The following is a 14,700-nucleotide window of genomic DNA, read 5'->3' as shown; positions in this document are numbered from 1 at the left end:
TATATCAAACAATTTTTATAATACTTATTTTTATTGTTATAATATTTTATAAATTTTAAGGAATATGAAAAAAATGATATTGTAGATATTGAAGGGGGGTCTTTGGGAGGAGTGGGAGTACAAAAGGAAATAAGAATGTGATTTAATTGTATTTACTTAAAATATGTTTTTAAATGTTAGCAAATTCAGATAAATTGAAATCATATAACTTTTCTCATCATAATGCAATAAAAGTTTAAAATAAAGAAACTGAATTATATATAAATCTTTAATACCTATATAGACTGAAGCACCTGTAAAGATAAGTTTGAAAAAGCAAAAACAACAATATTTCTAATCATAAAATGTAGCAAAAAATATTGAGTAAAATAAAATGGAATAATGTTTTTCTATGTTGCACTTTCTAAAAATTCTATTGCATTGTTAAAAAATACTTCAGTTTTGATGTAAGTAAATCACAAAGTAAAAATAAGAAAGAAGAAATTATCAGACATGGTTGTGAAAGAAAGCAAATAAACTTAAATGCTAGCACCTTCCTTAGTGCCTGTAGGACAATCAGGCAGCAGAGAATTTGGAAGCATCTGAGATGTCTCCCCTTTCTTCAAACCATTGTGGCATATCCAAAAGTTACAGAATGTAGGTTTGATAGCATGATATCAGCCATAGTGGGATAGATTGACCACAGAAACTGGGAAGGACTGCAACTCATCTCTATATCCCTACAAACTCCAATTATAAGTTGCTAGCCATATATATCTATCAATATACCTAGACTAATTGCTTGGAGAAAAATCTTGGAAGTTAAATATAACAGTATAAGAAAATTACAAAGATTTTGTGTACAATTGCTAATATTGCCATAGCAACTTGCTGTGTACCGGGTAACAAGAATTTACTTCACTAAGTTGAGGAGGCTGGAAATCTAAGATCTAGGACCGGCAGTGTCCACTGAATGCCTATAGGCTGTTACTTCTTATTGTTTCCTATTATGTAAAAGAAATTCTCTTTGGTTTGTTTTTATGGTATCCTAATTGATGAAGGCTCTGACCTCTTGGTATTATTCTTTTTTTTTTGCACTAGTAGTGCGAAGCTAACACAGTTTACTTGAACTAAATAATAATATACTTCAGCAATGTTTATAAAATTATTCTGATAAGTTATAAAAAAATTGAAGCAAGATTGTTGAAATTTTATACAAGACAATTAAATAGGGATTTTCTTATTCATTATTTTATTTATTTACAATACAAATGTTGTCCATCTTTCCAGTCCTCCTCCACGAACCTCCACCCTAGGGCCCTTCTCCTTTGCCTTTAAGAGGGTGCTTCCCCGTGCAGCCATCCACTCCTAGCTCATCCTAACTCTAGCATCTTCCTTCTCTGGGGCATCAAGCCTCCACAGGACTAAGTGAATCCCTTCCCACTGAGGTCAGACAAGGCAGTCCTCTGCTATGTACATAGCAGTGGCCATGGACCAGCCAATGTATGCTCTTTTTTTGGTGGCTTAGTCTCTCAGAGCTTTGCGAGGTCTGGTTAGTTGATATTGTTTTTCTTCCTGCGTCATTGTAATCCTTCAGTTCTTCTTCTATCTCTTCCATAGGGGTTGCCTACCTCAGTACAATGGTTGGGTGTAAGAATCTACATCTGTCTCAGTGAGCTGCTGCTAGAGCCTCTCCGAGGACAGCCGTGCCAGTCTCCTCCTGTCAGAAAAGCAGAGCATGGCGTCAGCAGTAGTGTTAGGGTTTGGTGCCTGCTCATGAGAGGGATCACAAGCTGGGCCAGTCACTGCATTGCTGTTTCTTCAGGCTCTGCTCCAGTTTTTCCCCTGTACTTCCTTTAGACGGGAGGAATTCTGGGTGAAAAATTTTGTGATGGGTTGGTGGCCCCATCCTTCAACTCGGGGCCACCTCTATCTACTAGAGGTGGTCTCCTCATGTTCTATCTCCCTACTCTTGGGCATTTCAGCTAAGGTCATCCCTATTGGATCTTGCATGCCACTCACATCGCTGGTGTCTGGGGCTTTCTAGAGGTTCCCTCTGTCACCACCATATATGGCTGTATATTTGTATTCATTCTCCTGGTCTGGGCCTCTCTCCTGTCTCCTGCATACATCATCCTGCACCCCTATTACCTTCCCCCTCTGCCTCCTCTCCTCTCTGCTCCTCAGGCCTCTCACTCCTTCTGCCTCTTGTGATTATTTTGTTCTCCCCTGTTAACTGGGATTGAAGCATTTATACTTGGGCCTTGCTTTTTACTAACCTTATAGGTGATGAGCTATATCATGGGTATTCTGAAAATACCCAATTGGTATTTGGCTAGTACCCAATTATCAGCAAATTCATATGATATATGTCCTTTTGGGTCTGTGTTATGTCACTCAGGATGACATTTTCTAGATCCATTCATTTGCCTGCATTCATGATATCATTTTTAGTAGCTGAATAATATTCCATTGTGTAAATAAACCACATTTTTGGTATTCACTCATCAAATTAGTGAAATCTGGGTTTTTACCAGCTTCTGGCTATTACAAATAAGGCTGTTTGTACATATGGGACATGTGTCCTTGAGATAGGGTGGAATACCTTTTGGGTATATGCCCAGGAGTAGTATAGCTGGGCCTTCAGGCAGAACTATTTCCAATTTTCTGACAAACCACCAGATTGATTTCAAGAGTGGTTGTACCAGCTTGCATTCCCACCAGCAATGGAGTAGTATTCAGTTTTCTCTACATTGTAGACAGTATGTGCTGTTATGTGAGTTTTTTATCTAAGCCTCTCTTATTGGTGTATGGTGGTATCTCAGGGTTGTTTTGATTTGTATTTCCCTAATGACTAAGGATGTTGAACATTTCTTTAAGTGCTTCTTGGCCATTTAAGATTCCTCAGTTGAGAATTCTCTGTTTATCTCTGTAGATGCATTTCTAATTTGTTTATTTGGTTTTTTGGATTCTAACTTCTGAATTTATTTGTGTATTTTGGATATTAGCCTTCTATCAGATGTAGAGTTGTAGAGATCTTTTCCCAACCAGTTGGCCATTTTGTCCTATTGACAGTGTCCTTAGCCTTACAGAATCTTTTTATTTTCTTGAAGTCCCATTTGTCAATTGTTGATAATAGAGCATAAGCCATTGGAAATCACCCTTCCCTGCTAGGCCCCACTACACTGGCCCAATGAGTTTGAGGCTCTAACCCATTTTCTCTTCTGTTAAAAGTCATTGTATCTGGTTTTATGTGGAGGTCCTTGGTCCACTTGGACTTGAGCTTTGTGCAAGTTAACAAATATGGATTTGTTTTCATTCTTCTATTTGAAGACCACCAAATAGATCAACACCACTTGTTGAAGATGTTTTCTTTTGTTCCACTGTATAGTTTTGGTTTCTTTTTCAAAAAGTGTCCATATGTATGTGGGTTTATTTCTGGGTCTTGGATTCTATTCCATTGATCGACCTGTCTGTCTCTGTACAAATAAATATCATGTGGTTTTCCTTATTTATTTACTTGTTTTATTTTTTGTTTTTGTTTTTGTTTTGGTTTGGTTTGTTTTTAAGCACTATTGCTCTACAATACAGCATGGGGTCATGGATGGAAATTCTTGCAGAAGTTCTTTTATCGTTGAGAATTGTGCTTTGCTATCCTGGATTTTTTGTTATTCCATATGAAGGTGAGAACTTCTCTTTCCATCTCTGTGAAGAAGTGAGCTGGAATTTTAATGATATTTGCATTGACACTGTAGATTGCTTTTCATAAGGTGGTCATTTTTACTATGTTAATGCTACCAATCCATGAGCACATGAGATCTTTCCATCTTCCGAGGTCTCCTTTGATTTGTTTCTCCAGGGATTTCAGCCCATTTGTCCTTTGTATAAAGGAAGGCTATTGATTTGTTTGAGTTAATTTTATATACAGCCACTTTGCTGAAATTGTTCCTCAGCTCTAGGTCTTCTCTGATAGAATGTTTATGGTCATTTATATATACAATCAGATCATCTGCAAGTAATATCACCTTGACTTCTCCCTTTCCAATTTGTATCTGTCTATCTCCTTTTGTTTCCTAATTCTTCTAGCTAGAACATTGAGTACTTTCATGAATAAAATGGAAGAGTGTGGGCATCCTTGTTTTGTCCCCGATTTTCCTGGGATTGTTTCAAGTAACTCTCCATTTAATTTGCTATTGGCTTTTGGGTTATTGTATATTGCTTTTGTTATGTTTAAGTATGTGCCTTGAATTCTTAATCTTTCCAAGACTTTTAAACTTTCCAATACTAGGGATGCTGTATTTTTTTCAAAGGCTTTTTCAACCTTTCCATAATAATGGGATTATTATGTTATTTCTTTGAACTTGTTTATAAAGTGGATTACATTGATGGATTCCAATATATTGAACCGTCTCTGTATTCCTAGGGTGAAGACTACTTGATCTTGTTGAAGGATCATTTTGATGTGTTCTCAGTTCCAGTTCGTGATAATTTTATTGAGTACTTATGAAATGATATTGACAAGGAAAATTGGATTGGAGTTCTCTTTCTTTGTTAGATCTTTGTGTGGTTTAGGTATCCAAGTAACTGTGGCTTCATTAAGTAGTGTTCTTTCTGTTTCTATTTTGTGGGATAGTTTGAGAAGTATTGGTATTAGATCTTCTTTGAGGTTTTCATAGAATCTGTACTAAAACCATCTGGCCCTGCGTTGTTGTTGTTGTTGTTGTAAGACTTTTGAAAACTGTTCCTATTTCCTTATTGCTTATGGGAATGGTTAGATTATTTATATGACTTTTATTAAATTTTGGTATGTTGTATCTGTCTAGAAAGTTATTCTTTTCATTTAGACTTTGCAGTTTTGTTTGATGTAGGATTTTGTAGTAAGATATGAAGATATTTTGAATTTTCTGAGTTTCTGTTATTACAGGTACCTTTTCATTTCTGATTTTGTAAATTTGAATATGGTCTCTGTGCCCTTTAGTTAGTTTGGCTAAGGGTTTATCTGCCTTGTTGATTTTCTCAAAGAACAGCTCTTATTTTTGTTTATTTGTGTACACTCTCTTTGTTTCTAATTGGATGATTTTAGCACTGAATTCCATTATTTCCTATAGTCTACTCATTTTGAGTGTGTTTGCTTTTTTGTTGTTGTTGCTCTAGAGCTTTCAGGTATGTTGTTAAGTTGCTAGTGTAGGATATCTGCAAGTTCTTTATGAAGGCACTTAATTCTATGTATCTTCCTCTTAGCACAGCTTTCATTGTGTACCATAAGTGTGGTTATGCTGTGGCTTTATTTTCATTGAAATTGAGAGTTTTTTACTTCTTTCCTTATTTGTTCTCTTTCTAAGTTATTGTTGAGTAGAAAGGGGTTTCATTGCCATAAGGATGTGGGCTTTCTGTTGTTTTGTTGTTTGTAAAGACCAGCCTTAGTCTGTGATGTATGATAAAAGGCTTAAGATTATTTCAATCTTCTTCTATCTGTTGCGGCTTGTTTTGTATGTGTTCAATATTGATAGGGTACAATGAGGTACTGAGAAGAAGGTATATTCTTTTGTTTTAAGGTGCAATATCATATAGATTTATGTTAACTCCATTCAGTTCATACCTTTTGTTAGTTTCCTTGTATCTCAGTTTATTTTGTTTCAATGACTTGTCCATTATTGACAATCGGGTGTTGAAGTCTCTGACTATTATTGTGTGATTGTTAACTTGTGTTTTGTGCTTTAGTAAAGTTTTTTTTTTTTTTAATAGATGTGAGTGTCTTTGCATTTAGCACATAAACATTTAGAATTGAGACTTCATCTTGATGGATTTTTCCTTTTATGAGTTTAAAGTTTCTTTTGTCATCTCTTTTGGTAACTTTTGGTTGAAAGTCTATTTTAGTGTATATTAGAATTTATACTCCAGCTTAGTTTCTAGAGGCCATCTACTTGGAACACTTTTTTTTTTTGCAGCCTTTTAGTATGAGGAAGCGTCTACCTTTGTCACTGAGTTTTGTTTCCTGTATGCCTCAAAATATTCAGATCTCTATTTATTCAGTCTGTAAGCCTATGTCTTTTTATTGGAGAATTGAATCCATTAATGTTAAATGGTTAGAGACCAATGATTGTTAGCTTTTGTTATTTTTGTTGTTAATGTTGGCATTATGTTTTTGCCATTCTATTCTTTTGGGTTTGCTGTGAGATGATTAATTTCTTGTTTTCTTGTCTGAAGTTACCCTCCTTATATTGCATATCTAATTCCAGTATGTTCTGTAGGACTGGATTAGTACAATGATATTGTTTAAATTTGGCTTTGCCAGGGAATGTCTTGGTTTCTTCACCTCTCATTATTAAGAATTTTGCTAGGTTTAGTAGCTTTGGCTGGTATTTGTGTTCTAGTACATTCTTCATGACATCTGTCCAGGATCTTCTGGCTTTTAGAGTGTCTGTTGAGAAGTTTGGTGTAATTCTAATAGGTCTGCCTTTATATGTTACTTGGCCTTTTTCCATTACTGGTTTTAATATTCTTTCTTTGCTCTGTGCATTTAGTGTTCTGATTATTTTGTGATGGGAAAAAATTCTTTTCTGGTTGAATCTATTTGGTGTTCTGTAAACTCCCTCTTTATTTATGGCCATCTCTTTCTTTAGGGTAGGAAGATTTCTTTCTATGATTTTGTTGAATTTCTAGCCCTTTGAACTGGGAATCTTCACTCTTTTCTATTTCTATTATTCTTAGGTTTGGTCTTTTCATTTTGTCCTGAATTTCCTGGATGTTTCAGTTTAGGAGCTTTTTGCATTTTGTATTTTCTCTGACTGTTGTGCCAATACTTTCTGTGGTATCTTCCATGCCTGATATTCTCTCTTCTATTTCTTGTATTCTGATGGTAATGCCCATATCTGAAGTTCCTGATCTATTTAGTAGGATTTCTGTCTTCAAGGTTGACTACATTTGTGATTTCTTTATTGTTTCTAGTTTCATTTTTAGGTCTTAGACCATTTTGTTCAATTTTTTCATGTGTTTGATTGCATTCTTTTTTAAATTTCTTTAAGGGATTCATTTATTTCCTCTTTTAGGACTTCTACCTGTTTGTCTGTGCTTCCTTGTATTTATTTAAGGGACTTATTTATGTCCTCCTTAATGGTCTCTGTCATCTTCATGAACTGGGATTTGAGGTCACAGTTCTGCTTTTCATGTGCATTAAGGTATGCAGGTTTTATTACGATAGGAGAATTAGGTTCTGATGCTGCCAAACTACGTTAGCTTCTGTTGCTTATGTTCTTGCATATCACTCTCACTATCTGGTTAGTTTTGGTGTTAACTGGCCTGGTTGTCTCTGACTAGAGCCTCTCTCTCCTTGGAACATTGTAGAGCTATAACCTAGATTAGTGCAGGCATCTTGTACCTTTGGTTATGGCAGACCCCTTGGGAGACAGGAAGGCTGTGTCCCTTTTTACAGCAGACTTCCTGATAGAAAAATAAGCTCTGTGTTATTTAAGGAGATCAGGGGTGCCCAATTTGGGATTTTCCTGGGGTATGCTTCCAAAAGGGAAGGAATATGTGTCTGTGGCAGAGCTGATAGTTCCTACACCCCCTAGTATCTGTCGGGTCCTGGCTGTGGCAGGTATTGGGGCAGGGCTCTCACCTGTATCTCTGTAATGGCAGATCATTGGAAAGGCAGCCTGGCTGAGGTATGTGGGAAAGGAGTGGCAGTCCCTTGATATGCCTGCCATGAAGTTGCAGACTGGAGGGAAGATGAGGCTCTGACTGAGTGGATATGTCCCTTGTCTGTTGGACTCTGTGGGGGTCCCAGCTAGAGGCAAAGTTTCATCTGTGTCCCTGGAATGGGAGACAGGCAGGCTGTTGGGTTAGGAGAGGGGCAGGAGTACCTGATCTGCCCTAGGCAGAGTTATAGACCAGAAGACTTGATAATGCTTCTTAAAGGCCCTTTTAACACATTCTGAAAGAGTATAAACATTCATGTCACAATATAGCAGTTTTTTAAAACTTCAAGGGAAAAGGACTTTATAAAACAATATAAATCTAAATAAATTGTCATTTTATTTATAAACTAGTGATAATTGTATAAAATGCTTATAGATTTATATATTTAGAGGGATAGCTTTTAGCTGATAATATTCTTTATGCATGGGAAGGATTAGATACAACTTCTAGAAAAAATCATGACATCAAACTACAGTTGGAAAAAAGGAAGCATTTAAAATATTGGTGTTTTGAGTAGAAAAATAAAAAAAAATACTTGCTTGAACTTTTATTAATGAAAGTCTCTAGTATAAGTATGTCACACAACACTTGCCACCCAGTCCGTGGCATAGGTACACTTTCATAAAGTGTGGAACCAAAGATACAGTCTGGATTGGATGTATGAATAAGAATGTGCTTCCTTGAACCTCAGCATCCTAGATGAAATGTTTAAAACAAGTGAAAACAACTTCTAAGATTTATAAAAATGTATTGTTTGGACATATGAAGGAATCTGAATCCTCAGATGAGAATGCTTACAATGGTTTCTGATAAGACATGAATGCCTAGTCCAGACAAATGGGCTTCCATTACTAATCTGCTGGGTAGACATATATTGGTGTGACTTTAAAGTGCTTGCATTATAGACACTGTTAAATAACCTGAATATTTATTTCATGCTTGTCTCTGTATCTAATGGTAGGAAGAGATTAGATAGGAAAATGCATTTATTCTTTTATTGATAATTTTGTTGGTAGAATAACTCTTTAATTAGTTATGTTCTCAGTTACTTCACCTCCTTTTCTGTCTCTTTTATTCTCAGCTTCTGCTTGCTTACATGTAACAACACACTGTGCGATCTTATAGACTGAATAGTCTATAAACATTTTATTCAGGAAATAGTTCTGTGTTTCATGGTTTAATTGCCATATAAAATTATTAGTTCAGCCTTCTTTTTGACAGTTGGGTCTTAAGTCAATGACTAGTATCTTTATTAGATGACAAAAATGACATAATTCTTTCCTATACAGAACAGATACTGTAATTAAGAAGGTAGATTTTGCAAGCCAGTGCTGTGTTCCATGTAACAATGTCTTGAAAACATTTCTAGGGCCTTAAGATAATTACCAAAGGACAGTCACACAAATATGCTTATAGAAAACAATTGGGTGAAGGTGAGCTATGGATCCTTTCTTTCATGGAGTTGGATCAGCTACAAACAAATGGGGAACTCAACCATTTTATTGTGTACATATCATAGATGAGGAGATAGCTAATCTTTTTATGAAGTCTCAATAGATGAATAGTCTCAAGGCAGTAGTCATCCCTTAGTAAAATCTACCATTGCTTCTTTTAAATACACTGCAAACATACATACTTAGAGCAGATTGGAGGATTTTGCCCACTCTGGGTCTAACTCATACAGGGAATGCTTTAATCTTGGCATGGATGTGAGGCATTTGGTCCTTTATTAATCCATTTCCATGTGGATGCAACACATGTATTCAAAGATTCCTAAACAAGGCAGAGGGTAGATCTTCTTAGAAATAAACTGGGATGGCACTTAACTCTTAGATTGTTTCCATTTGGGACTGAGAGAAATTAGATTGGTATTGTTCAAGTAATTTATTATGTATATTTTATTATGGGAATCTAAAAATATAATATAAACAACAAAAGAAGGGTAAAAGCTGTGATATTTTACTTATTTTTTGCTAAGTATAGAAGAAATTATGTAAAAATTTAATATGTGGAAGGTAATAATAAAATATACTTTATCAATGAATGGCTTCTGACTTCCCTTTAGAAGTACAAAATTCATGTGCAAATATCATTAGAGCTATTATTTTTATTTTCAGTCACCTTTATCCTAAGCAGATCCAAGGGAGAGAACAGGTAAGAGTTTTAACTGGAAAATGTAATAGTAAATGGTTTACAATTTAGTTAGATTTCCTTGAGCCACATGCTGGAAAACAAAGTTCTGGTGGAAATTAACATTTTTTAAATTCAAAAATATTACTTGTGCCACTTCATCTGGAAAGAGAAAAACCAAAATAATATGTTTACTAAAAACAGTTGAGATTTTTCAATTGTTAATTAATATAATAATTAAGTACAAACACTTATATGAAAATAATGAAGGACCAAAAAGTTGTATATTTTAAACTCCTAAAATTAATTCTAGTTCTAAGTTCTAAAACCTACTTATGTGGCCATTTATATAAGGCTTATGTAGCAATTGTACTTCAATATAAGTTACATTATAAAACTTATATATATTATATTTTGGAAGCCAGGAAACTAGAATTTTAATATTAAGCTGCTGCTACATATGGTGATATAAGTTAAGAAGAAAGCAGTTTATCAGTGTATTTTTTCTAAGCTCTTGTCAATAGCACTAGTCCAAGTATTCTCAAAGCTACAACAAATGTCTCAGTATTGGCGGGGTCAATGATAGCTTCCACTCCAAATGTCATTATATGGACTGGAATTTGTGATGTTGAAATGCTATTAACTAACATTTTTTAGTTTGTTATTTTATGGGGAACATAATAATATGAAAATTTAAATTATTATCAGGATATGAAAGAAGAATTTCTCAAGAGTCCTTGGGTGGCAATATTCTCATGAGCCTCAGCAGATGACCTTTTTGTCAGCATTGGTCTTTAGTACTATCAAATTTATGGGATAGGGTCCAGCAGGTTTCATTATTGAAGATGTCCAGGTGATTCTACTATGTTACATTTTCATATTACTCATGTTGCACAGTGACTATTATTTATGTAGCCACAGTAGTTTACAAGTGTATTACATCAAAATTGGAAAGTAGTGAATCATGTAAACAGGAGTGGAGTTAGTTAGAAATAATGAGTGTTCAGCAAGAGTGAAAAATAATAGAGAAAAATTGAGAATGAATATAGTAAAATATGTATGTATAAAGTTTTTATATTCTCCCATATTTTATACATATATGAAAAATTTTTAAATTTATAAAATATTTGTGCTAGACAGACAATTAAGCCATATTGTCTTTGGATATTTATTTGAGATTCACTCAAGCAAACAGGATTTTAAATAGTCCTTTATAGCTTTCTGTCTTACAAAATGAAATATGCTTACCATATAAAAACATTTATAAAAATATTATAATTTCTTATATACACATGGTTAGCATGATTGCCAACTGTGAATGGGACAGTTCTGTTCTTCAATTCTTCCTAAAGCAAACCGAGGTAAAGAACATAACTTGAAGACATTCAAACTGATTTCCATTTTATGTTATTTTTTTAAAAAGAAAGAAAAACATACTGCTTTAAAAATCCATCAAATAAAGTGTAGTACTTTGTTGATGATATCTGATATTAAAATAATTACAGGTAGCATATCAAAATATGCCTCCTTTATAAACCATCCATTTTCTTCCGTTCCCCACTGAGCTGCATGTACTTCACATTGATACCACTACACTCTCTTGAAAGATCTAATTCTGCATTCAAATCAAATCTCTTGTCGTTAACTAGGCTATATAAGCCCTGTTATTTCACAAAAATATTTGCTCTTAAAATACTTATTTGAAAAAATAATTCTGTCATAACATTTTTCTGTAATGTGTTTTACTTGCTTTGTTTAAAAATATAGATGAGTGGATCTGTTAGGGTTAGGGTTAGGGTTAGGGTTAGGGTTAGGGTTATATATATACACACACATATATATACATATATATTACAGTTTTTGTATGTATATATGCATGAATGTGTATTTACAGAAATATACTAATTAGAATATAAAAGCTATATTGAAGATAGTAACATATTTTCCATATGTCCATGCATACAATAATTTTATCTATCTACTTCTGACTGTTGATGTGAGTAGCTGCTTCACATTCCACAGTCCTCAGTTTTGTTGCTGTAACCCAAAATTATGAACTAAAATGAGATAGAGAGCTCAATGTCTGTTAAGGAACAAATATTTAAGAATGTCTTTCATTCATAATATATATCAATAATAGATTCAATACTACTGAATTCAAAACAAGTATGAATGTAATTTTATTTTATTTAGAATATAAGATAAAACTAAATTACAGTGACCCTAAAACATGTCGAAAATATTTCTGTGGTTCACTATACAGCAAAAGAGAAAACTTAAAGAAACATTTGAAAATGTTCCTTAAGAACAACCCTGTTTTAAAGGGGAAGGAAAAATGACAACATTGCAATTTGAAAACTCCTTTTCCTTGTAATTTACTTCAAAGCAGCATCATGTGCCCTGCACTTGAATTCCCTCAAAGTCCACTCATTGCTCCAATTATTTAGATGACAACTTATTATAAGTCCAATTAATTAATCTCTATGAATTTATTTCCTTGACAGTAATATTCTGAGAAGTTGAAACATTTTTACATTTAAATTCAGATAACTGCGTTAGCTGGAATTCCCTTATTTGCTTTTATTCTATTGACTCCCATCATGTTCTGCTTTTGCTTAAATCTAAAACTTTCAATAACTTTTAAATGTCTGGTAATTTATAGATATATACATTTGTACATATAGCAAAATAAACAGCATATAAACCTAAGAGAAATGTGGGACTATGTCTATTTAAGTACACCCAGGGTATAGTCGGTAGTAAAATTATGAAAATTTATCAAGGTAAAACAGATGGTATTATATAAAAGTCACATAGCAAAAGGAGGTATTCATGTTACCTATATCAAGTAAAACGTTTACTTAATATATGATTCCCAGCAAGGAAGCAATGACATTCCATTGAATAGATATATATGTAAGTGGACATTAAGGTATAGCTGATAGCTCAGGATATTAGAGGATAGAGGACAGGATAAAGAGACTTCTCCCAATGATAAGCCTGGAGTAAAGTGGGGCTGATTTAACCCTGTGATGTGACACCGTTCATGGGGGGAAATGAACGAAACTCGATGGATCCTCAATGGAGAAGTGACGGAAGAGTAAAGTCTAAGCAGCACCAAAGTACAGCTTGGTGGGCCAGTGAGTGTTCTTAGAAAGACTGTCTCAGTTAGGCCTTTATTGCTCTGAAGATAGAGCATGAACATAGCACCACTTAGAAAACAATTAACGGGGGCTTGCTAACAGTCCGGAGGGTTAGCCTACTAAAGCCATGGCAGAAAGCTTGATGGCAGGTGTGCAGACATAGGCTTGAGGAACTGAGAAATGTCAAACAGGGTCAGCAGGGAGCAGGAGTTGACTGAAAGCTCACTTCCTCCAGCAAAGCCGCACCCATTCCAACAAGCCACACCTTTCATCTTAGAGTCCCTATGGATATACGAGTGTTGTTTCCTTTCAAACCATTACAATAACTTGCTGAACTATGTGTGCCTTCATAGGACTAAAGCAGAAATGACATATAAAGGAGCGGCATTACCAAAAGTTCATTCCGTCAATAATGACAGGCCGTGAAGTGTGAACATTCACCTCCACCACACAAAAACACTTTCTCTCTCTTTCTCTTTCTTTCTCTCTCTCATATGCATATAGATTATAATTTTGCTAACTATAATCCTGGTTTATATAATCTGAAAATATTATGATTGACACATATATGTGCATATGTGCATATATATGTGTGTATAGATATGTAGCAAAACTTTAAGAAAAAGAAGCATGTGTTCAAAAGAGATCAGTGAGTTGATGGCAGTTTTGAGAGAGAAAAGGAAAGGGAGAAATGATGTAATTATTAATCCCCAAAATTAAACCAAAAATAGAAATTCACAACTGGATGTGTATATCCTTTGTTCTCTAAAATATGCTATGATTTCAATTTATTTCAGCTGCCACAATTATATTGTACACTCCTTTTTACGAGAAGTCAAATGTTTTGGTAACTTTGAGATTTTTTTCCATAATATGCTAAATGGGATGTATTTGGAGAAAATATTTTCTTTCTGAAAAGACTTACTGAGTCCAAGATATTTTATAATACTAGATTTCTTAAAATTTAATCTTCCTTGATTATATAAATTTATTCACTCATGTGTGAAATGGATCACAGTTGTGTTCAATATAAAGATTTTATTTATATACTAACAGAAATCATCTGTAGATTCCCAAGTATCTTAACTTACATGACTCCCACTTTACTCATAGATTCTGTAATTTCTGGGACCACAGACATTAAGAGGAGCTAGGTCCAGTGCATTATGCCATTCATTCTTCCTAAATTCCATATATTTTGGTATTATTTTCCTCTTGCAAAGATGTCATGGATATGTAACATGCAACATTTTATGATACTTTATAGAAATGCAATTGGCCATTTAAATCTATTGTACTATGACAATATCAACATATAGTTTATTTTTCTACTTATCTGTAATCCAATTCATTTTATTACAAGACTAATATTACAACTTTTGTTTATCAAATATAATTGTTTATATATGTGTGTACATATATATGTGTGTGTTGGTGTATGTCCTTGTATATGTGAAGATCCAAGGAGTTTTATTTTAAGGTTCTTTGTTTGTTTGCTTGCTTTTAAGTGACTTTCCATATTACTTATTGTCTTCTACAGAACATGAGTATTATCAATTTGGCCAGGTTATCTGACAAATAAGCCCTAGAGATCCTTTAATATCTGCCACCCAATTGCTGGAGATACTGTGTTACCACAGCCAGCTTTTACATGGATGTTTGGGATATAAACACAGCTTCTCTAGCTATGACAAAAGCACCTTATTAATTGAATCATATTCCTATATCTAGTTTCAGAATTACATGAGGA

This window comes from Mastomys coucha, unplaced genomic scaffold (genome assembly GCF_008632895.1).
Source record: "Mastomys coucha isolate ucsf_1 unplaced genomic scaffold, UCSF_Mcou_1 pScaffold1, whole genome shotgun sequence".
In the NCBI taxonomy this organism is placed as follows: Eukaryota; Metazoa; Chordata; class Mammalia; order Rodentia; family Muridae; genus Mastomys; species Mastomys coucha.
Note: the sequence above shows the minus strand (reverse complement) of the source record.